The sequence below is a fragment of the Cavia porcellus genome, unplaced genomic scaffold (genome assembly GCF_034190915.1).
Source record: "Cavia porcellus strain 051 isolate PalLab524CR breed Dunkin Hartley unplaced genomic scaffold, mCavPor4.1 scaffold_6, whole genome shotgun sequence".
Classification (NCBI taxonomy): Eukaryota; Metazoa; Chordata; class Mammalia; order Rodentia; family Caviidae; genus Cavia; species Cavia porcellus.
The window spans coordinates 75149743-75175797 of NW_026947489.1; the positions used below are offsets into that span (position 1 = coordinate 75149743).

Genomic DNA, 26055 nt, shown 5'->3' on the forward strand with positions numbered 1-26055 from the left:
TCGCAAGAAAGAGATAACTCTTTGGTATTTGCTTTGGCAAATTATTTTATTTTTGAAGAAAAATGATATGAAAGTTTATGCAAAAGTCATTGTTTCTTAAATCTATTAATTAACAAGACTGAATATCCAATATCTACTCAGCACTATGGCAGGTGTGTCTGGAAGACACATTATAGGCAGCATAGATTTCTCCCTATGGATCCTATGATATAACTGGAGAGAACAGAAGAGCTTCAAGAGTGACAGCAAATATTATGATAGTTACTTGCTATGAGAGACAAGATCTTTCAGAGTCACTTAAGATCAGCAAATTCAAGCAAAATGATGAATGAATCTCCTAATTGAGGCTATAGTTAAGAGATGAAAAATTGAAAATTGAATCGGAAGGAGAAAAGGAGGGCACCCTCACACATGACAAAGTTTAGATTGGAAATAGTGGTGAAAAGAAAAAGTTAGTGGGGGCTGGCACAAGGCCCTAAGTTCAATGCACTGCACCACCAGAAAAGAAAGGAAAGAAGAAAGAAAGAAAGAAAGAAAGAAAGAAAGAAAGAAAGAAAGAAAGAAGAAAGAAAGAAGAAAGAAAGAAAGAAAGAAAGAAAGAAAGAAAGAAAAGAAAGAAGAAAGAAAGAAAGGGAGAGAGAGAGAGAAAGAAAGAAAGAAGAAAATAAAATAAGAAGAAAAAAGTATGAAAAAGCAAGTAAATACTGGCTTTGGAGGATGGGGTGACACAGCAGACACTGCTAGGAGGAACCAGCAGGAGGTGTAAAGAGCACTGAGCTGGAGAAGAGCACAGGCTCAGAGGCTATTAATGGAGCCTTGACAGAACAGTTCAGTCCTGAGTAGGAGGCAACTGTCTCCAAAGGGACAAGGTGACGGAAACCAATGAGTTCAGCAGCACACAATAGTTGGCCGGAGTTGGAAAATGACTGGATACAGCTTGCTTGAAGACCATTTTATTGGATAATATACTCAGGGTTATATGCTTAAGAAAAGATTTGCACACAGTTTCAGTTCACGGTCAAGTGGTCTCATTGCTTTTGGTTTCCTATAGGGTCTGATGTCAATGGCAGGGAGAACATGGCAAAGCAAAACTACTTACCTCACGTCGGCAGAAAGAAAAGAGGAAAAGAAAGACACCAGAGAGCCACAGCCTTCAGGGTTATTTACCAGTGGACTTTGCAAGGTTAGGTTCACTGAACAAAAGTTCCACTGTCTTCCAACCTGGGCACCTGGGCCTTTGACACAGGGACCTTTGAAGAACATTTAACATTCAAAGCATAACAAGAATGGGATGTGGATAACTGGAGGAAATTTCTTAGTGACCATATTGTCTCTTTGGCTTTCAGGAAATCTTTATACCTCTCTATCCATGAATTCCTTATCCATGCACCATCCCACAGGAAAGAAGTGCCTCTAGTTTATTTGGTGTGATACTTGTAGTGTAGTTGGGGAAAATCAGTCACTTCTGCTGCTCCAGCCCATCTTCACGCCTTATTTTAAAAATATTTTCTAGTAAAATGTACTATAAACAGTTTTAATGACTTTACACAAATTCATTCAGAATTATTTAAAATATTTTAGTAGACCTTGAGGACATCTTCCAGAGGTCAAGATGTCAACCATTTGTTCTGACACTCTGTGATCTTAATCAAGCAACAAGTGTGTCCTATTGCACTTCAAATTTTTAATTTGTAAAATAAATAATAATGATAGACACAGTGATAATGATAGACACAGAACTATCTCAAAAATTAAATAAGATGCTAGATATAAAAGTGTATTTGTGAACTGGGAAGCATGCTTTGCCAGATAGGAATTATTATTACTGTATTTAGTGGTATTTGTTGATGTGTATCTCCATAGTATTTTACAAGGTTTATGTTAGCATCCATGAGAGAAGTTTATGACCTCTAACAATAGTGCTAAAAGATTTTTCTAATGACAGTGATTATATTATAATAAGCGATATTTGTGTGTAACAGATTGAATTCTTTGATGATTGCCTTAGTCATTCTCTTCACTATTAAGGCACAATATATGAATCCACAACATAAAAGGGGAGAGATTTATTTTGGCTCAGTTTCAGAAGTTTCAGTCTTTAAATGGTCCCCCAGCTCCAAGGAACAAGAAGCAGGTGAAAAAGCCTGAGTGGAAGACGCTGTTCATATCATGTCAACTAGGAAACAGAGCAAGGTGAGAGGAAACAAGAATGGAGATGCACCCTTCCAGGTCATACCCCTGATGACCCACCTCTTTCTGTCTGACCTCACTCTGCAGCACACTCAGCTCTGAATGCATCTGCAGATCAATCCCCTGATAAGCACAGTCCTCCATCAGCAGTCACCACCAAAAGCTCTGCCTCTGAATATACGAGGCTTTATAATAACCTGGGTAAACTCAATTGGGCCATCTTTAGTGACTAGACATTATTTGCATCTAATGAATCAGTTTTAAACATAATGATTTATTTAAAAAGGAAATAAGAGGGACCAATTATCAGGAGTCACGTATTTTATTATATTCTACTGTATCACCCCCAATACATTCTTCATTGAATATATCACTACACAGACCAAGTATCAAACATCTGTTATTACCATCATTTTTGTTTATTTAAATAATTTTCCTATTCTACTGATATTCTCTTTGTATATCTCTTTATAGCTCTTTCAAGAATATCCTTGTTCGTGAGCATTGTTATCATTTTCCTGTTCACTGGTGTTTGCCTACAATCATATAAACACATAATTTCTGTTATCTGTAAACAGAACGCAAAAATATCCAGTCTCTCTTATCATGGTTTCTCCATTTCCTGCCTTACCCTGCTCTGTCTCTCAATCTTGAATAACTTCTCCAAAATGCTGATGACATCTTCCTGTCTGGATTTCCCCTTCCCTGAATCTCCCCCTGCACCAGTCTCCTAACCACCATCGCACTTAGAGGGCACTGCTTAGATTACCTCCTCTTCAGTCTATTTGGCAGGTGTCCACCCATCCTCTAATGCATGGTTCCATCTCCATTTCCTGACTAATAAGCTAAAAGAACTTCCAGGTATATAAGAAAATAAGGCAAACATCTTAGAAATATAGTTGTAGTTATATAATATTTATATAATATTTTTGTAGCATCACACTGTAAAGTATAGTTAACTACTACTAATTATTTTCAAAATAATTAATTGCTAAATTCTAGTATTTAGCCTAGTATATTAGCAAAGATAGAGATAACTGGTAATTAGAAATGTCAACTTCTTTAATCTTTTTTGAATGTCAGTCTATGTATAAATCAATTCTACTTTTTGTAACTATAAACTATTAACCAAAAATTTAACAGTTACACACTAAATTATACATGAAAATAATGAATATTTCAGAATGGTGAGCATATGAGAAATTTTATTTAAATTTTTCTGTATTTTCTCTTTTTTTAATAAGTATGCACTTCATTGCATTGTGCAACCAGCTGTTTGAAGCTATAAATCAAATAAATGAATTATCTTCTTATAGAGATGAGAAGGAAGAAAGCTGGTTATGTTTAAGACAGAGACAACAAAGTGCTTCACTCAATGAGGGGCTTTTATTCCATATGAGCCAAATACTTTTCTGAAATTAATTTGATTATTTTTATTTTATGTTGTTGGTAGTCATGTACACAAATATTCTCCCTCGTCTTTATGGTTTTTATAAAAGTGCCTATTTTTTGAGACCTGGGGTTTTCAATCTGTTTTCTTTTTATTGACTCATTTAAGAAACTGATGTCCAATAATTCCATTGACTTGTATGAACTACTTTGGGACAAATCAAATTCATTAAACAGACAAAAACTTCTCAATGCATTTTTTCACTTATTTAAGGAATTTTCCATCCAATTAATAGTCTCTATTAACTTTTCAGTGGCCATCTTTCACCTTCATATACTCTTCTTACTTGAAATGATATTTTATCCTTGAGATGCAATAATTTCAGATCAAGCTTTCCATTGGGTTGAAATTCCAGATCAGACATTTAGAAGCTTTGTCTGATACACCCAGTAGTTGGTGACTTAGGAGAAGCTACTCAATTTCTTCGATGTTTGGTTTCCTAATCTATATAGGTAAACCTGTATGTACCTCATAAGGTTATTAGAACTGAGCTAACAGAGTACAGTTACCTATAACAGTGCATGGTATTTAATAAAAATGAAGAAAGGAGTAATATCAATCTATTTATCGTACTTCCCATCCTGTCAGGCTCTGAACCCACTGCTGACACACCATTCCATTTGCATTAATTACAATAATTGCTAGAGACAGTTATAGGAGTCTTGACATTCATTGAGTGCATGAGAAAAGAGTCACACTTAAAGGCCACCTCCTTGTGATCATTCTCCACCGGGCACCCTTCACATCAGGGTTCCTCAGGCTATAGATGAGTGGGTTCAACAGAGGGCTGATGACAGTATTGAGGATGCCAATGCCCTTGTCCTTCTCTGAAGCCTCCACTGAGCCCAGCCTCATATAGCTAAAGAAGCCTGTCCCATAGAAGATGCTCATGACGGTGAGGTGGGAGCTGCATGTGGAGAAGGCGTTCTTTCTACCCTCAGCAGAGCAGATTCTCAGAACTGCAGCTACTACACGGAATAGGACACAGTGATGAGAACGAATGGAGCCACACCCATAAAAGCTGCTGCTACAAAGAGAAGTTGTTCATTCAGTTGGATGCTGGAGCAGGAGAGCTGGAAGAGCTGAGGGAGATCACAGTAGAAGTGATTAACTACATTGTGGCCACAGAATTTCAGGGTAGACAAGGCAACAGTTCAGGTCAGTGCTTGCTAAAGGAAAAGACATGTGACATGCCCACCCAGGCTTTCTGAATCCCCCAGCTCATGTGGGTGCTGTAGGTGAGGGGCTGGTAGTTGGCCGGGTAACAGTCATAGAACATGACAGTTAGCAGTCTGCCCCAGCTAGCAGGTGGAAGAAGAAGAGCTGTGACAGGCAGGCTCTATAGGGGATGCTCCTCTCCTTGCACAGGAATTGCCTCAACATGGTAGGAACTGTGATGCTGAGATAGAACAATTGATATAAATTGATATCAATTTAATAATTGATATATAAAATTGATACATTGGACTCAGAGATAGAACAATTATATAAAATTCTTTAGTTTGGGAAAAAAATTTGGAAACAAACTGGGAGCAAATGAGCTTCTTGAAAATTAAAAGGAAAGATGATTTTTTTATAGACAAAATTCCATGAAGGGAACTACAAATGTATGCATATCATGGCCATAACTGTGTCCCCACAACTCTCATGTTGATGTGTCTTCAAACAGGTATGTCTTGTTATTTTTAGGGGATTGGCTCTAGGACTCCTCAGATACCAAGATCTCCCAGCCTCAAGTCCATGATACTTGCATATAACCTATTCACATCTTGTTTTACACTTTACGTCCTCTATTGATTATTTATAATACATCCTTGAAAGCCCATGTCATGTAAATATAGTTCTTGTCCTGTGTCATTTAGCAAATGATGATAAGGAAAATAGTCTTTACATGGTAAGAACAGATGCAAATTTTCCAAATACTTTCATACCACCCCTGAGCTTTTGCTGTTCAATCTCCTGACTCTAAATATGCACCATCTAATCTATACTCTATCACAGAACTAGGGACCAAATAAATCTGTTACAGGGCCACAGGCACCCCCACAGAAGATCAATTAGTGATGCTCTCCAAGTCACAAACAAGTCACTCAACATACCCAGTGATCCACTCTAACCTCCAGCTAAGGGTAGATACTCAAATTACATGGAGTTTAACTCACAGAGGAAAAGTGTCAAGTTGGAGGCCCAAGGGTTCAATCCATAAGCAGAAGAAGACACTTCCTGATGAACCATGTTTTCATGTTGACACAGACCAACCACTATCAAAATATTTTTGCCTTCTCCGCATAGACATGTTCTTACCATTATGTAAGCCCAGTGTCTACAAAGCTGTACTGCCCTCCTTCCTTTCACTCTCCCCCTGACTGAATTATTTTGCTAACAACTTTGAAATCCTCCTAGATATTGGGGTTCAAAGTCTTGGCTTTCACTGATTGTCTTTTCTCTCCCTTCACCTACCACTATCCCAGTCAACAAGAGCTTTCTTGACAGGGGCAGGGAAAAAACATTCCAGGGCCCAGCAGTCAACTTCTTTCCTATGGAAAACAAGTTGTGAACATGCAGCAAAGGGGTCTGAGTTAGTACTTACTGAGCTAAGGAAACAGGAACTTCTTGGACAAGGAGGAGAGAGTCATCCTGGCCTGCTGACTCCCCAGAGAGGAGAGAGTTTATAAACACTGTTATACAATGAGACAACTTCACTGACATCACTTTCATACTGGGAATATTTTCCCTCCCCTGTACTACTCCTTGGAGGCTTAGAACATCTTCCAGGGGGAACAAGAGCCAAGTAAACAAGGGCTTCTGCCAACACACAATGACTTCTAGTAATTCCAAATGAATTGGACTTTTTCAAAACATTTCTAAGTATCACTTTCACAGATATGGCAAAATCCAGTCTTTTACGTAAATCTATTTAAGCACTTATGTATAAGTGAATTTGCAAAGCCTTACAGTCTAGAAAGACAAGAAGGCACAGCCTGTGAGTCTCAGGCTGGGCAGATTACTTTCTTCTCTACTGCCATAGCAATCCGAAAGCAATGACTTAGTCCTCAATTTTTATTTCCATTCCAGGCACTTAGCTGTTGACTATACATCTGTGTTAGAAATCTCTGCGTGAGGACTTCCAGGAGAACATGGTGGACAGATAGCAGCAGCTACGGAGGCTCTCTGAAAGACGCAGCATGGAATTCAGGAATGGTGTTGAGTAAGGAATCATAAGCAAGAAGAGATATGCCTTGGTGACCCAAGAATGAACTGGGCTGAGAGAAACCAACTGGGAATGCAATCCTGGTGCTATAACAGGAACAGATAAAGCCTCAGCATGGAAGCTGGAGCCCGTACCATTGGAAGCCACAATTTGGGTTTCCCCCTGCCGTGGCTGCATGTGCATTGGCTCGGCAGGGAGAGAGATGCGCGGAAGCTCAGAGAACAGGAATCGGTGAACGGAGTTGAGAGCGGGATGGGCGGGGAGCCGTGCATCCACCTCCAGTGAGTGAGGGAAAACTGGGACTCTTCCACAGTCTAGGAGACTCCAACAGAGGACATTCTGGGACTGAGCAGACTTGCGGGAACAAGGCGGTGCAGTGACTTCAGTCACTAATCCCCCCTCTCAAGTGGGATTGGTAAGCAGTGCCTAGCCCATGTGACACTGCTGGCTGAGACCCAGTAGGCTAGCACAGCCCAGGTCCCAGCTCCTCAAGGTGACCTGGAGGGGCGGGCCCCGCATAGGCTGCCTGGTCTGCAACTTCCTGGTGTGCTGCAGTGGGTGGGAACGCCTAGCCAGGGCAATTCAATCAGACTGTGACTCACAGGGAAGGAAGGTGGGCCTCCTATATATGCTTGCATATATAAGGAACAAAGAATATGGGAAGAGGCAGCAACAAGAAAGGGTCCTCGGCCCCCAATCCTGAGAAAGAGGCAACAGCAGACACAGCACCAATAGACATAAAGTGCTATCTCAAGAGCCTCATAGACAAGTTCAGGAATGAAGTTATTAATGACCTGAAGCTAGACATAAGCAGAATAGTTAGAGAAATGCTAAGCACCACCCAAGAAAAAACAGATGGTGGAATGGAAGAACAGAAAAAGAGGGGAGAATTGTTTAATAGAGAAAATAGAGAAAGCATAGAATACGTGAAGCAGGTTCAAAGAGATTGCCAGGAAACTAAAAAGTCTATCGAAAACTGGCATAACAGCTTGAAAGAAACTAAGGACAGATTATCTGAACTGGAGGGCAGATTTGTAATATGGGAGCATGAAATGAAAAACTTCTTAAAAATAACAAAGAAACAAACAGCAATAATACAAAGACTAGAAGATAATAAGAGGGTCTATAACTTAAGAATTAAGAACATAAAAGAAGAAGTGGGGACACAAACAAATGAACTACAAAAGCTACTCACAGAAATAATCCAGGAGAATTTTCCTAATTTAGCAAAAGGTAAAGATACTCAGTTGTATGAAGCATACAGGATCCCAGCCACCTATAACCCAAACAGAGCAATACCCAGGCATATAATAATAAAAATTCCAGAAATTCAATACAAGAACAGAACTAAAAGCCATCAGAGACAAGAAACAGATCACTTACAAGGGAACACCCATCAGAATTACAGTAGACTTCTCGGCACAAACCATCAAATCACGAAGAGTGTGGGGGGAAATAATTCAAGCTTTGAAAGATAATAATCTCCAGCCAAGATTGATATGTCCTGCACAACTATCTCTGGAAATTGATGGAAAAACAAGGTGCTTCCAGGATAAAGAGGAAGTAGGGGAATATGCAACCACCAATTCAACTCTACAGAGAATACTGCAAGATATTCTAAAAAAGAAAAATATGAAGAATCCAGAAGTAGCGGCAGAGAGGCCACAGTGAATGGAGCAGAAAACAAAATGAAGAAGACAAACTGACAACTAATGACAGAAAAAGAGCTCAACAGAAATGAGGCAGAGAAAATTGGATGATAGGAACAGCTATTTTGGAGAAAATGACATCTTGAGAGGTAATGCTGATTTAGTATCATCTTGTTTTGAAGTCTCATCAAGCTTTTGTTTTTCTGTCTCCATTGGTCTAAACAGGTGGTATCTTATTGGATTTTATTATATATGATAGTATAAGCAAAACCTTTTATAGACAAGGAGATTATACAGAAACTATTGTTCATTTTCTGTTTGTTGATTCTAAATACCCTGTAATACTGTCATTCTCTTAAATGGTTTTACATTGTTTTGATATATTTGATGCTATGGTATATGAAGTTATACTCAAAGATTTCAAGGAAAGACACAATATGGTAACTACTTTATGTCAGTATAATCTTGTGGTGAAAAACTATTTTGCTTAAATGGTTATGTTTTGACCTTCACTGATTTGCTGTTATGCCCTCTTTTATCTCAATCTCCATTTTATTATTTACTTTTTTTATCCTTTTAATTAAGGGAAAAATAAATTTTAAAATAGCAGGATATATTATAGTAACCCACTTTGACTTTCCATTATCTTGATTTAAAGCCCTGTATTGCTCTCACCATCTTGTTTTGACTGATGTTCCTCTATTCTGCTTTGCTTGATAGTACCAGGTTCAAAAGTTTAGGCAACAGCTGTGAAGATAGTGGGATTCATTATGACGCCCATTCTGGTTGACTATTATCTACTTTTGAAGACCTATAATGTCTCCAATGTTTTGGTTTTGTTGGTTTTGTTCTTTACTGTTTTTTTTCAATTTTATTATAACTAATGATATAGGCAATTCTATTAGTGATAGCAGGAGGCATTATGGTAACCATTGTTGATTACCTAGTATTATGCTTTTACATTATCTATTATGTCCACCCTTTTGATTTGACTGACTGTTCTGTTATGTCACATTTGGTTCTACTCTCTTCCAAAAAAGTAATAAGAACTGTGAGAGCAACAAAACCCAAAATGTGTAATTGTCATTGTACAAAAGAGAGGAAAAGAAAGTGCTCTAAACGATATAACTGCATGTATATTTAAGTGTATAAGATAGATAATGATATTACTGAGTTTTGTTGAATCATTGAACAGAACTGTCTGCAGTCTCACTGTTGGAATGTCCACTTTATAAGCTTTAATTTTGTAACTTGAACAATTATTTGTAAGATGACAAAATGAAATCCATTAACTAGTGATTTCCTACTGTTTATTTTTTTCTGTAAATCTGTATAACTTGTACCCTTTCTCTGTTTTTTTTCTTTTTCTCCTTAAAGAAAATTAAAAATAAATAAATTTAAAAAAAAAAAAAGAAATCTCGGCCTGAACATCCCACAAGAATCTCAAACAATGCAAAAGTGAATACATCTACTGATCGGTAACTGGTGGTCCAGTTAAACACCAGCTCAACTGAACCAGCATGGTGATGAGCATGGACAGCCCACATGAGAACTTTTGCCACATGAAAAGGGGCCAGTAGAGGTAGAGAAGTCGTGTTTGTTCTAAGCAGTGTCATTGTTTGGAGTCATTGGTTCTCTTGGAGGAACTTGTCTTGCTGGTTCCCGTGATATGAACTCAGATGTTCATCAGATTGATAGAATTTGGAAGTGGGAATAGGACTCTGTAGGGAACTGAATCACAGCTAATGCCTCCTAGTTGATAAACTAACCTTACCAACCTGAAGGAGTTGCTAATGGTGCTCACCACAGTTAGCAGTCTTTCCTTTCACTGAGCTGCAGTCCCAATATCTTTCCAAGATAAGCTTCCAGAGCTTCTCAACCTCCAAACCATGTGCTCCTTTCTTCCTTTCCTTTGTACACTCTTTTTGTTTGTTTGTTTGTTTTTGGATACCAGGAATTGAACTCAGGACCCTGCCTTGCCAAGCAAGCACTTATGCTGCTGAGCTATATCTCTGGCCCCTTTAATTTATCTTTTATTTTTCTTTTTTAAGTGGCTGAGAACTCAAGTTACAGAAAACTAATCCCACCCTCCATATATAGAAACAAAGCTCAGGCCCAAACCCAGCACAAATCCACCTGAAGCCTTGGCTAGAGTATACATTCTGGGTCAGACTGAACCTATCTCAGGACTGTGGACACTAGAGCAAACTCACTGCTTTCACTTTTTGCTGTCTGATGGATTTTTCTCTTGGTGTCATCCGGGTTAGTGTTTTGGTTTTGTTTTTTGTTTTTCCATGTTCTATTTTTTTCTCCATTCTGTTGTGTCCTGATTATTTTCTTTTTTTTTTTTTTTTGTATGTTTTTTTTTTCCATGTGTGGTTATTTTGTTTCCTAGGGTCTTGTTTCTTTATTATTCTCTCATTACTGGGACAAAACACCTTACACCCAAAATTAGGGGAGGAAATGTTTATTTGGCTTATAGTTTTTAAAGGTTTCAGTCCACAATCAGCTGGCTCCAAGGCAGGGTGGCATGGCACTGGGACAACACTTCAAGGCATCAGCCAGAATTTTTTAAAAAGGAGGAGAATAAGCTTCATTTACTGCCCTACATTGTACACAGGTTACCCCCACACCCAGGGAGGGTAAAGCATTCACAAAATCTCCTTGCCCTCCTCTTGCACAGGATGAGGATATTTACAAAGTATCAATTATAGCATAGTGTATCAATTATAGCACTCAGTATTAATGCTTTTTGCCTTTCTTTTCCTTTTATACCTTCTTTTCTCTCTCATTCTTGATTTAGATCTCTGAACTTTCTTTTTATTTCATTCTATTCATATACTACCTCTCTTTCATCAACCATCTTGTTTGATTTTGAAACTTTCATGTGAGTAAACATTGATTCTTCTCTGTCTAGTTCATTTCAATACTTTATGTCTACTCTTCCAATCCTTCCCTTTTCTGTCCTAAAAATACCCAAGATTTGGGTCATCATCCTTTGCCTTCTAGCCCTGATCCTACTATATTTAACCTCATCTACCCCTTCATCCTATGCACTATCCCTCCTAACATCCCCCCACACATAACAGGATAAAGTCACTCAAGTAAGGGGGAAATGCTGCATATGAGTTCATGGTATAAGTGGGATTGCATTATAAAACTGTAGCACTTGCCCTTCATTAAAGATATTGAGGATAACAGTGACCATAGTTTGTCATTAGACAGCTGTGCTTGAATCTATTCTTATGGCTAACTTTACTACTTAGATCAAGGTGTTGTACTTGGTATGGTCAGTTTCTCTCCCCTGTATGAGAACACTGCAACAGTAAGGACTTCTAAACAGTGCCATAGCCCATCACCAAAGAAATAGACCTTGAGTCAAGTAGATAGCAACTCCATATTCTTAATATATTGGGAAGGTGAGTTCTAGGGATAGACATAGAAACCAAGAACCATCTATATCTACTAGACATCCTGGGGAACAGGCATCTCCCCAAAAACTCTTGACATCATGGATAAAGCTATCTAGCATAAAAATCCAAAAGAAACAAAATAAAATCCACAGAAAACAAAATAAAATAATAGAAAATACAAAATGACAAGATGAGAAATCAAAATGCAAACTGGACACCCAGCCCACCCAGGGGAAGTCCAGAACACAAAAAGATGGAGGAATTGGAAGCCAACCTGAAACTCTGAAATGATAGCAGCAGAAGTAAAAAAAAATGCCTAAAGTACAAAAAATGACAATCAAAATGAAAGACATTAAAGCAGACAAAAATTTTAAAAATAGAGAAGCTTAGGGAAATAATAGAAACCATGAATTCTCAACAAAGACAAGAAATAAAATGAATGAAACAGATCCCAACAGAAATCCAAAAGTTTAAAAACTCCACTGAAAAATCCTAACCCTGACTCTTAATGTAATGGCTTCAATTCACCAATTAAAAGAAACAGACTGGCAGAATAGATCAAGAAACAACATTCAACCATATGCTGTATATAAGAAACCCTTTTAATCCAATAGCAAATTCATAGACTGAAAGTCAAAGGAAGGAAAACAACACTTCATGCAACAGGAACTGCCCCCAAAAAAGCAGGTGTAGATATTTTCTTTGCAGACAATGTGAACTTCAAACTAAGAATGTTCAAAAGAAATAAAGAAGGTCACTATATACTGGTTAGGAGAAAACCTCAAGAGGCAGAGTTAATAATTTTAATATATATGCACCAAATATGGATGCACCCAGCTATATAAAACAAATATTAGTAGAAATTAAAAGTCAACAAATCAATATTACAATTATAGTGGGAGACCTTAACACTTCATTGACATAAAAAAACAAATCAATGAGGCAGAAAATCAGAGAAGAAAAGAGCTGAATCAAACTTGTGAACAAATGGACTTAATAGATGTGTAAAAAGTGTTCCACCTAACAAAAAAAGAATATACATTGTTCTCAGCTTCATACAGGACATTCACTAAAACAGGCCATATATTAGGTCATAGAAGATGTTTAAATAAATCCAAAAAAATTGAAATTATCCTATGTATATTGTCTGATCATACTGTTGTAAACCTGGAAATTAATGACAAAAGAAATTGCAAAAACTCCATAAACACATGGAAATTATATAACACCCTCTTAAATAACCATTGGGTCACAAAAGAAATTAAAGAAGAAATTAAACAATATCTACAAGTAAACCAAAAACAAATACAACTTCCCAGAACATGTAGGATGCAATAAAAGTAGCCCTCAGAGGGAAATTTATTGCAGTGAATTCCCACATTAGAAAAACAGAATGACTGTTTCAGCAACCTAGTACTTCACCACCATATAACCCGACTTAATAGTAGTTACCATAGTGTCTGTCTTTTTCCTTATTTGGATAAAACTTCATATACTCTAGCTTCAATTAACTTGTTTTGAAGTCCCGTAATACTCCCACGACCTTGTTTTGACTGATTAGACTCTGTTCCATTCTGTATGATAGTATCAAATTTGAGGATCTAGGCAACTACTTTGAAGGCAATAAGATTCACTAAGATGCCCATTCTGGTTTGACTATTGTCTTCTTTGGAAGTCCTGTAATGTTTACAATGCCTAAGTTTTATTGGTCTTGTTCTCTACTGTTTTGTCCAACTTTATAATATCTAATGAGATAGACAATTCTTTTTAAGGAAACAAGAGACAACGTTGATACCATTGTTGATAACCTTGTACTCTGTTCTACACCATGTGCTATGTCTATCCTTGGTTTTGACTGACAGCTCTGTTTTGCCATATTTGACTGTATTCTCTCCCCCCCCAAAAAGTAATAAGCACTAAGGAGTAATAAAATCTGAAATGTGTAAATTTTGTTGTAAAAAAGAGAGGGAAAAAAAAAGAAAAAGAGCTCTAACGGATATAACAGCAAGTGTGTTTAGGGGTGTTAAATAGCTGACTATATCAATGTTTTTGGATCATTGAACACAGCTGTTTGCAGTCTCCCTGTTTGAATGTCCACCTTGTATTCTTTGATACTGTGATTTGAGGAACTATTTTCAAGATGATAATATGTAATCTATTAACAGGTGATTCCTTACTGTTATGTTTTTTTTTTTTTTGTAGTTCTGTATTACGTGTACCCTTACACTGCTTTGTTTTGTTTTGTGTTTTTCTCTTTTTCCTCTTAAATAGAAAAAAAGAAAAGAAAAACAGAATGAACACTAATAAAAACCTGCTTCTATGCTTCAAACACCTAGAAAAAGAAGAGCAAGTCAAGTCCAAATGCTGAAGGAGGAAGGAAATTATAAAGCTCAGAGCAGAAATTAATGCAATAGAGACTAAGAAAACAATACAAAGAATTAATGAATCAAAGACTTGTTCTTTGAAAGAATAAATAAAATTGATAGGTCCTTAACCAACCTTATATAAAAAAGGAAAGAAAAAACTGAAATTCGTGCAATAAGGAATGAAAAGGGTGAAATCACTACAGATCCTGTGGAAATACAGAAAATCATCAATGCCTACATTGGAAACCTCTATTCCCATAGATTTGATAACACAGAAGAAATAGGCAGATTCCTAGAAACATCTGAATTACCAAAGTTGGATCAAGAAGATGTAAAAATGCTGAATAACCCAATTACAAGTAATGAAACTGAAAATGTAATTAAAACCTTACCATCAAAGAAAGCCCAAGTCCTGATGCATTAACTGCTGAATTCTACAAGAAATTCAAGGAAGACTTAGCGCCAGCACTCCTTAAACTTTTCAAGGTAATCCTCCCCAACTCATTCTTGGAACGAAGTATCAACCTAATACCAAAACAAGAGAAAGACCCAACTGAAAAAGAGAACTACAGGCCAACCTCCCTAATGAACATAGATGCAAAAATCCTCAATAAAATACTGGCAAACAGAATGCAGCAAATCACCAAGAAGATTATACACCATGACCAAGTGGGATTCATTCCATGAATGCAGGGATCATTCAACATATGAAAATCAATAAACTTAATAAATCATATCAATGGAGCCAAAATTAAGAATCACATGATCATGGGGTCCCTGGCCAGCGGGTGTCCTGAGTTCTGGAGGCTGAGCAGCCTTCAGTGAGTGTCCTCAACACCATTCCCTGAACAAGGAAGTTTGGGATCGTTGCTCCCACCAGCGAAGGAACTTCACAGCTTCCTGCCACACTCAACTTGCAACATAAGGCTTGGGCCTGCCTGCTTCACCCCCAGTGATTCTCTCTCAATCCTGGGAACTGGGCAGTCAGAGTCCCAGGAGGTGAGGGCATAGAAGAGGATTTCCAACAGGCCCTGGGAAAACCTTGGAATAACACTGAAACACGGAAATATAGGATAATGACAAAACTAAAGACCAAAATACAATCTCAAACCTCCAACCCAACCCAAGAGACCCTAGGAGCTATGTACACAGAAGAAAATACATGTCATACACCTGAAATACCTGACATAATAGCAACTGAAACAAAAGAAGCAATTCTGGGAAGCTTTAAGGGAATTGAAACTAGAAATAATCTCCCATGTAAAAGAAGAAATGATAAATAATTTAAAGAAATGCTGAACATATTTAAAGAAGACACAGTTTAAAAATTGGAGGAACTAAATAAAGAGCTAGAATCCTTGGATGAACAACGTAAAAAACAAACAAAATACATAAAGCAGATGCAAAGAGATATACAGTAAATCAAAAATTCAATTGAGAGTTGTAAAACCTGCCTCAATGAAAGTGAAGATAGAATTTCAGATGTCGAAGACAAGATTGCAGCTAGTGAAGAGGAAAGGAAATATCTTTTAAAAACAAGGAATCAGGAAATAAAAATACAACAGCTGCAAGAGGATGCAAAGAAAAACAACATACAATTGATAGGCATAAATGAAAAAGAAGGAGACAAAATGAAGCATGTCAAGAGGATATTTAGAGAAGTAATAGCTGAAAATTTCTCAAACATGAGAGTGGAAACTGACATCAGGATCAGTGAAGCATACAGAATTCCAAATAGCGATAACCAAAATAAAACTACACCCGGACATATAAAAATCACCATCCCAGAAATCCAGCATAAGAATAAAATATTAAAGCTGTCAGAGAGAAAAGACAGATCACCTATAAAGGAAAACCTATCAAAATCACAGCAGGCTTCTCAGCACAAACAATAAAGTCAAAAAGAGCATGGAGTGAAGTATCTCAGATCCTAAAAGAAAATGATTTTCAACCTAGACCGATGTTCCCTGAAAAACTGTCCTTCAAAATTGATGGAAAAATAAGATACTTCCATGACAAAGAACAGCTGAAGAACTTCATGATCACCAAACAAACCCTGCAAAGAACACTGAAAGAAAGATTAGATACACTTAGGAAAAAAACCACTAAGCAAAGGAGACAAATAGAATGGAAAGATAAAGATGCAACAGCAGCAACATAACATGTCAACAATAAGCCAACATATAACAGTTATAACCATTAATGTAAATGGTCTCAATGCATCAATTAGAAGAAACAGACTGGCAGAATAGATCGAGAAACAAAATCCTACCATATGCTGTCTACAAGAAACACATCTAACCCAAAAGAATACTCACAGAATGAAAGTCAAAGGAGGAAAACAATACTACATGCAAAAGGAACCACCCCTCCAAAACAATAGGGGGTAGCTATTCTGTTTGCAGACAATGTGAACTTCAAACCAATAATGATCCTAAGAGATAAAGAAGGTCATTACATACTGGTTAGGGGAAAACTTCAAGAGGACGGGATAACAATCTTAAATATATATGCACCAAATTCCAGAGCACCCAGTGATATAAAACAACTATTAACAGAAATGAAAAACCAAATTAACAGTAACACAATTATAACAGGAGACCTTAACACACCATTGACACCAAGGGACAGGTCAACCAGACAGTAAATCAGCATAGAAATAACAGAACTGAATCACACCTGTGAACAAATGGACTTAGTAGACATATACAGAGTGTTCCACCTAACAACATCAGAAAACACATTCTTCTCAGCAGTTCCTGGGACATTCTCTAAAACAGACCATATATTAGCCCACAGAACATATTTAAATGAATGCAAAAGAGTTGAAATTATTCCATGCATGTTATTGGATCATGGCACCATGAAATTAGAAATTAATGATAAAAGATACTGCAAAAATCCCACAAACACATGGAAACTGAATAACACACTCTTGAGTACCCATTGGGTCACAGGGAAAATTAAAGAAGAAATTAAACAATACCTGCAAGCAAATGGAAATACAAATACAACTTACCAGATCATCTGTGGGATGCAATGAAAGCTGTCCTCAGAGTAAAATTTATTGCACTGAGTTCTCACATCAGCAAAACAGAATGAATACAAATAAATAACCTAATGCTACACCTCAAACATCTAGAAAAAGAAGAGCAAGTCAAGCCCAAAGCCAAAACAAGGGAGGAAATTATAAAAATCAGAGCAGAAATTAATGCAATAGAGACTAAGAAAACAATCCAAAGAATCAATAAATCAAAGAGTTGATTCTTTGAAAGAATAAATAAAATTGATACCCCCCTAGCGTACGCAAAAATTCATGCATTAAGGAATGACAAAGGCGAAATCACTATAGACTGCAGAAATACAGAAGATCATCAACACCTACTTTGAAAACTTCTACTCTCATAGGTTTGATAATACTGAAGAAATAGCCAGGTCCCTTGAAACATATGAAGTCCCTAAGCTAGGTCAAGAAGATGTAAAACTGCTGAATAACCCAATTTCTATTAATGAAATTGAAAATGTAATTAAATCCTTCCCTACAAAGAAGAGCCCAGGCCCAGACGGATTCACTGCGGAATCCTAAAGAAGTACAAAGAAGATGTAATGCCGACACTCCTCAAACTCTTCAATGAAATTGAAAAGGAAGCAATCTTTCCTAAGTCATTCCTGGAAGCAAATACTACTCTAGTACCAAAACCTGAGAAAGACCCAACTGAAAAAGAGAACTACAGACCAATCTCCCTAATGAACACAGATGCAAAAATCCTCAATAAAATAGTGGGAAACAGAATACAGCAAATCATTAAGAAGATTATATACCATGACCAAGTGGCATTCATCTGAGGTATGCAAGGATTTGTCAACATACGTAAATCAATAAGTGTAATCCACCATATCAATAAAGCCAAAAGTAAGAATCACATGATCATCTCTATAGATGCAGAAAAAGTTTTTGATAAGGTCCAACATTCACTTGTGATAAGAACCTTACAAAAAATTGGAATAAATGGTCTTTACCTCAATATAATAAAGGACATCTATGACAAACCAACATCCAGTATGATACTAAATGGCCAAAAACTGAAGGCCTTTACCTTAAAATCAGGCACAAGACAAGGATATCCCTTATCACCACTCCTATTTAATATAGTACTGGAAATACTAACCAGAGCAATTGGACAAGAGAGAGAAATAAAATGTTTAAAGATAGGAAAAGAAGAAGTTAAGTCATCATTATTTGCAGATGACATGATACTCTACGTAGAAGACACCCAAAACTCCATGAAAGACTCCTAGATATGATAAATAAATTCAAAAATGTAGCTGGATACAAAATCAATACACAAAAATCAATAGCATCTCTATAAACTAACAACAAAATCACAGAGATAGAATTAAGAGAAGCCACACCCTTCACAATAGCAGCTAAAACATGAAATATTTAAGAATTATTCTCATGAAAAAAGTGAAAGATCTTTATAGAGAAAATTAAAATACACTGACAAAAGAAATTGAAGATAATCTCAGAAAATGGAAAGACATCACTTGTTCATGGATAGGAAGAATAAATATTGTGAAAATGGCCAATCTCCCAAAATTGTTATACAGATTCAATGCAATCACAATAAAAATACATTCACCATACTTCATAGATCTAGATAAATCACTACTAAAATTCATCTGGAACCAGAAGAGACCTAGAATAGCAAAGACAATTCTAAGCATCAGAGGCAAGGCAGGAGGCACCACAATCCCTGACTTGAAGTTATACTACAAAGCAACTGTAGTAAAATCAACATGGTACTGCAATCAAAAGCGAGCCAAAGATCAATGGAATAGATTTAGAAGATACAACCACAACTACAAACACTCAACCACCTTATGTTTGATAAAGGAGCCAAACACCTTCACTGGAAGAACGACAGTCTCTTTAATAAGTGGTGTTGGAAAAACTGGCTCTCCATATACCGAAAACTAAAACTAGAATCATGCCTATCACCACGTACTAAATTAATATCTAAATGGATCAAAGATCTAAATATTAAAACAGAAATACTAAATCTATTGGAAGGCAAATTGGGTAAAATCCTTGAAGATAGAGTAGGTAGAGCTTTCATGAACAGGACACAAACCACATGGGAAATACTTCCCAGAGTCAATAATTGGGATCACCTCTTATTAAAAAGTTTCTGCACGTCAAAAGAAATCTCCAGCATAGTGAAATGACAACCCACACACTGGGAAAAAATCTTAGTGAACTGCCCCTCAGAAAAAGGACTTCTGTCTATAACATATAAAGAATTTTAAAAAATCAGACCCCCAAAATTCAAAGACCCAATCCAAAAATGGGCATCTGAGATGAATACACAATTCTCAGAAGAAGAAATACAAACTACAAGCAAAGTCATGAAAAAATGTTCATCATCAGTAGTCATTAGAGTAATGCAAATGAAAACCACACTGAGATTCCATCTCACTCCTGAAAGAATGGCTAAGATCAAGAAAACCTCCAACAACAAATGCTGGAGAGGCTGTGGGGAAAAAGGAACTCTCCTGCACTGTTGGTGGGAGTGTAGACTGGTGCAACCATTGTGGAGGTCAGTCTGGGATTTCTCAGAGAGCTGGGATTGGAAACCCCATTTGACCTGGCTATTCCACTTCTAGGCATATTCCCAGAAGTACTGAAAGCATCATACCAAAATGATATTATGTTCACTCATGTTTATAGCAGCACAATTTGTAATAGACAAAACTTGCAAACACTTAAATATCCATAAACTGGAGAATGAATAAAAAAGTTGTGGTATCTTTATATAATGGAGTACTACTCATCTATAAAGAATGATCACACTGAGATATTTATAAATAAATGGACGCAGCTTGAGACCATACTCATAAGTGAAATAAATCAAACTCACATGTGTAAATACCGAATAGTTTCCCTAGTGTAAGAAATGATAAGAATATGTAAAAGTAAGTGGTAATCATGATTCCCAATCATATTGGTTTGAAGCCATATAATGTTTTCACTCATTAATTGGAATGGTTTTAATCTGGGTTGTTCAATTTTATTGTCTGTGAGAGCATGAATAGCTATTTTGAAGAAAACAAGACATCATAATAGCTAGTGCTGATTTAATATCATCTTTTTTTGAAGTCCCATCAAGCTGTTGTTCATCTGTTTCCATTGGTTTTAACATGTTGTATCTTATTATATTTTACTATATGTGATAGTATAAACAAAATTTTTTATAGGCAAAGAAATATTATAGAAGCCATTGTTAGTTTTCTGTTAGCTGGTTCTAAATACCCTGTAATTCTTTCATTCTCTTGAATAGCTTCACACTGTCTTGATATGTTTGATGCTATAGTATACGAAGTTATACTCAAATAATTCAAGGAAAGAGACACTATGGTGACTACTATTATGTCAGATTGTCTGGTGGTGAAACACAATGATGCTTAAATTGTTTGGTTCTGACCTGTGTTGTTCTGTTACTATGTCCTTTTTTATCTCAATCTCCCCCCCCCTTTTTTTAAATTAATCTATTTTTTCTTATTTTTTTTCAATTAAGTGAAAACTAAATTTTAAAAAAAGTGGGATATATTATAGTAACATTTTGTCTTCCTATCAACCTGATTTGAACCCCAGTATTGCTCTCCCCATCTTGTTCTGACTGATTTTACTTTATTCTGTTTTGATAGTATCAAGTTTGAGGGATATAGGCAACCACTTTGAAGGCAATAAGATTTACGATGATGCCCATTATGGTTTGACTATTATCTTCTTTTGAAGTCCTGTAAGGTCTCCAATGTAAGTTTTATTGGTCTTGTTCTGTACTGTTTTGTTCAATTATTTTATACGTGATGATATAGGCAACTCCTTTTAAGATAGCAAGAGGCATAATAGTAACCATTTTTGATCACCTGGTATTTTATTTTTGCATCATGTACTATGTCCGTCTTTCTGTTCCAACTGACTCTGTTTTGCTTTGTCACATTGTGTTTTTTTTTCTCTTCAGAAAAAAAGAGTTACAAGAACTGTGGGAGTAATAAAACCCAAAAAGTTTAATTGTTACTATAAAAAAGAGAGGGCAATAAAGTGGTCTAAAGGATATAACTGCATGTATATTTAAGTGTGTAGGATCGGATAACCTTGTACTCTGTTTTACATCATGTGCTATGTCTATCCTTGGTTTTGACTGACAGCTTTGTTTTGCCATATTTGACTTTATTCTCTCCCCCCCCCCAAAAAGTAATAAGAACTAAGGAGTAATAAAATCCAAAATGTGTAAATTTTGTTGTAAAAAAGAGAGGGAGGAGAAAAAAAAGAGCTCTAACGGATATAACAGCAAGTGCGTTTAGGGTTGTTAAATAGCTGACTATATTAATGTTTTTGGATCATTGAACACAGCTGTTTGCAGTCTCTCTGTTTGAATGTCTACTTCGTATTCTTTGATACTGTGATTTGAGCAACTGTTTCCAAGATGATAATATGTAATCTATTAACAGGTGATTTCTTACTGTTATGTGTTTTTTTTTTGTAGTTCTGTATTATGTGTAACCTTACACTGCTTTGTTTTGTTTTGTGTTTTTCTCTTTTTCCTCTTAAATAAAATTTAAAAAAAAGAAAACCATATTACTGAGCTTTTGTTGGATCATTGAACAGAACTGTCTGCAATCTCACAGTATGAATGTGCATTGTATGCTTTAATTTTGTAATTTGGACAACTTTTTCTAAGATAACAATATGTAATCTATTAACCTGTGATTTTTTACCTTATGTTTTTTTCTTGAAATTCTGTATGACTTGTACCCTTTTACTACTTTGTTTTTTTCTCTTTAAATAAAAATTTTTTATGTCATTCTGAGTGGTATGATTGAATTTTGTGCACTCTTCTCCATCCTGCTGTGTCTAAAACCATTGGGCAGCATGCCCATGCTGTATATGCTGCACATGTGTTAGGAATTTTTAACCAAGTTATTTTCTTTATTGGTATGTGCTTGTAGTATATAACATTTAGTTGTTCTATTTTATTTTTAATTTAGTACATTGAGAGATGCTAGTCTAGAGTTCATCTTCTCCATGTGAATAGCCAACTTCTCCAAAATTATTTATTAAAGGGGTTCTCATTATTTTACTGTATATTTTTTACCCCCTTGTCAAAGATCAAGTAGTTGAATGTGCTTTGGGTTGTTTCTGCATGCTGTATTTTGATCCACTGATTATTATGTCTGCTTTTGTGCCAGTACCATGCTGTTTTTATCATACTGGCTTTGTAATATAAGTTATAATCCAGGATTGTGCTGCCTCTTGGTTTATCCAGGATTGCTCCTGCTATACTGAGTCTCTCTTTCCACATTAATTTTAGGTTTGCTTTCTCCAGTTCTGTGAAGAAAGTTGTTGAATTTTGACTGAGGTTATGTTAAATCTGAATATCAGTTCTGGAAGCCTGTCCTTAACTGTATTTGTTCTTCCTGTCTAGGAACAAGGGGGTATCCTTCTGCTTTCTAATGTCCTCTTCCACTCTGTTTTTCCAGAGTAAACTAATTTTCATTATAGAGCTCTTTCACTTCATTAGTTAGACCAATTCTGAAGTGTTGAATTTTCCTGGTGGTATTGTGAATATTATTTTCTCCATTTTTTTAAGTGGGTTTCTTATGAGTGCTATTGATTTTTCTGTTGATTTTATATTCTGCTACATTATTGAATTTTTTTATTCTAAGAGGCTTACAGTCGATATTTTTTTTCATATTCTATGAGGGGATCGTGTCATCTACAAATAATGACAATTTAACATCTTTCTCACATATATATATATATATATATATATATGTAAAAATGTATATTTCCCTCTTGTCTAATGTTTAGTACATGATGAGAGATACTAGTCTAGAGTTCATTTTGTCTGACTAATGCTTTGAGTGCTTTAGTATGTTGAAAACAAGTGTTCCTTATTTATTCCTGATTGTAGAGGGCAAGTTTTCTGTCCCCCCACTCTATATTATGCTGATAGTAGGTTTATTATAAATTCCTTTTAATCAGTTTGAGATGTTCCCTTCAGAATTATTTTCATCAGTATTTTTAGCATGATAAGATGTTGGATTTCATCAATATTTTAGGCAGCTATTGAGAGGGTCACATAATTTTTGTCCTTGCTTTGTTTATGTGATGTTTTACATTTATTGATTTGCATTATGTTGAATCATCTTTGCTTCTCTGGCATGAGGCATCTTGGTTATGATGAATGATCTTTTTGATGAATTGTTGCATCATTTGCCAGAATCTTGTTGAGGACTTTTGTGTCCATATCCTTGAAAGAGATTGGTCTATCTTTCTCCATTTTGGTGAACTCTTTGACTGATTTTAGAATCAAAACAATGATATCTTCCAGAAATAACATTGGGAATAATCTTTCCCTTTTAATTTCATTAAAAATCTTAGGGTGCAGTTGGGCATTGTTATGGTTTGGGTCAGGATGTCCCAAGGCCACATGTGGTCTTTCGATATGGGCTTTTTGGAGGTGGCTACATGTGATTTCTGTTTGATTCAAAGTCTAATGCTGTGATTAAGGATGTGAATCCTACACTGCCCTACACTGCAGGTGGCCTGCATCCAATATAAAGGCCTGAAAGAGCCTTTCTCTCCCTTGTCTCTTCTTGATTTTGTTATATCAGCTGCCAGGAAGGACTGGCCCCCTGCCAAGACACCCTGCCTTGCAGTCAGCCTAGTATGGACTGAAACCTCTACCAGCTCTGAGCTAAATAAACCTTTCCTCCTTTAAACTTGGGTGTTGGTATTTTGTCTCAGCAAGGAGAAAAAGTATAAAAAAACAGTTGTGGTGGTGCATACCCATAATCATAGCACTCTGGAGGCTGAAGCAGGATGATCACCACAAATATGAGGCAAGACTGGGCTGCATAGTAAATTGAAGGCCAACCTGAACTGCACAGTGACATCCTGTCTCAAAAAGAAAGTCTCAGGGGGGAATACTGGTGTTAGAGCTTCTCTAATGTTTGATCCTGTCTGGATGGACCTGGACATTTGTTAGTTTGTTGGTTTGTTCGTTTTACTATAGCTTCAATTTAATTAACTGTTATTGTACTACTCAGGGTTTTAAAGCCCTCTTGGTTCAGTTCTGTCAATTGATCTGTATCTAGAAATGCATTTGTTTCTTCTGAATTGTTGAATTTTTTGGCATTCAGGCTTGCAAAATAGTTTTTAATTGTTCTTTTTACCTTGAAATTATTTATTTCTAATAGCATTGCTTTGAACATTTTCTGTCATTTTGGGAGTTAGGTTGTTTGAGAGTTTGTCTATTTCTTTATTCTATTAAAGAACTCATTATTAAATTTATTAATTCTTTGGGAATTTTGTTGTTGTTTTAATTTCATTGATTTTTGCTCTGATCTTTATAATTTCCTTCCTTGCACTAGTTTTGGGTAAGGATTGTTCTTCTTTGACTAGGACCTTGAGATACATCATTAGGTTATTTATTTGGACTCACTCTGTTTTTGTGATGTAGGCATTCACAGTCACAAACTTCCCTCTTAAGATGACTTTCATTGTGTCCCGTAAGTTCTGTTGTCTTCTATTGGCATTGTCATTGAGTTCTAGAGACTGCATAATTTTTTCCTCAACTCTATACTCACTGCTTATTTCACTAAACAAAGTGTTGTTTGGTTTCCATGCATTTGTATACTTTCTGTGTTTTTTGTCTTTGATTTCTTTCATTGTGCTATGATCTGATACTATGCATGGCATAATTTCAATTCTTTTACATTTAATTAAGCTTCCTTTATTGACTTCTGTGTGTTCTATTTTAGAGAAAGCTCCATGTGCTGTTGAAAAGAGTATGTACTTTTTTGTTGTTGGGTGGAGCACTCAAATTCTCTTCAGTCCATTTGTTCAAGTGTTTTGTTGAACTTAGATATTTATTTGTTTAGTTGGTCTTTCTATTGTAATAGTGGGGTATTGAGGTCCCCCACTATAATTATGTTTGTGTTTAGTGAGGGAAGGTTATAATTGATATGAGGATCTTTTTAGTTAGATTCTGATTGCCAGTAAATCAAAAGTCACATAAGACTTCAGGATCTCTGTATTTCAGGATCTTTGGGGTCACCTTACCATGATGAGTAGATCAAAAATGGTCAAAAGAGACACTTCAGTAGGAGGATCAGGATAGTTGAGGAATTTAAGCAGCTAGGTACCTGAGGCTATAAAGAACATAGTGGCCCCACTGTCCCTGGAAGGAAGCCAGGCTGTCATGTGTGATTTTCTGAGTGGCTGGGTCTGACAGTGCTGACTTTTAAGCCCAACAGACTGCCTGGCCCACCTTGCTGGGCCTAATTTCTGCACAGAACCCAGTGGTCTCTTGACTTTTTCCATCTGCCCACAGATACACCTCAGCTAGGCCAATTGTCACATCCTGGGTGTATGGGTAGAAGGGCCTCCGAAGCAAGGGGACAGGCAATACAGAGATGGTGATTTGGGGCATAAGCACTCAGAATTCCTGGAGTTAGTATAATTCTAAGGCAGGCACAACACCTCTGAATGGCCAGTCTCAGGGTACAGGTGAGCAGAATTCAGCACTCACATGTCTTAAAACAGGCATGAAAACAGGATAGTTGTGACTCACTAGTCCCCAGCCATATCTGTTAGATTCCAATAACACAAACTTTAAACGAAACCACTCATCCAAAAACATGAACGAAAATTTTAGATAATTTTCTATGTTCATTGTTTTGTTTTTGTTTCTTTTTTTGTATCTTT

The 26055-nt window shown here is 36.4% G+C and overlaps 1 pseudogene; it reads right to left on the reverse strand.

The window, feature by feature from the left end:
- Nucleotides 1–4309: 4309 nt before the first annotated feature.
- The window catches only part of LOC100733787 (olfactory receptor 3A2-like), a 43401-nt pseudogene continuing 21655 nt past the window's right edge, over nt 4310–26055 (reverse strand).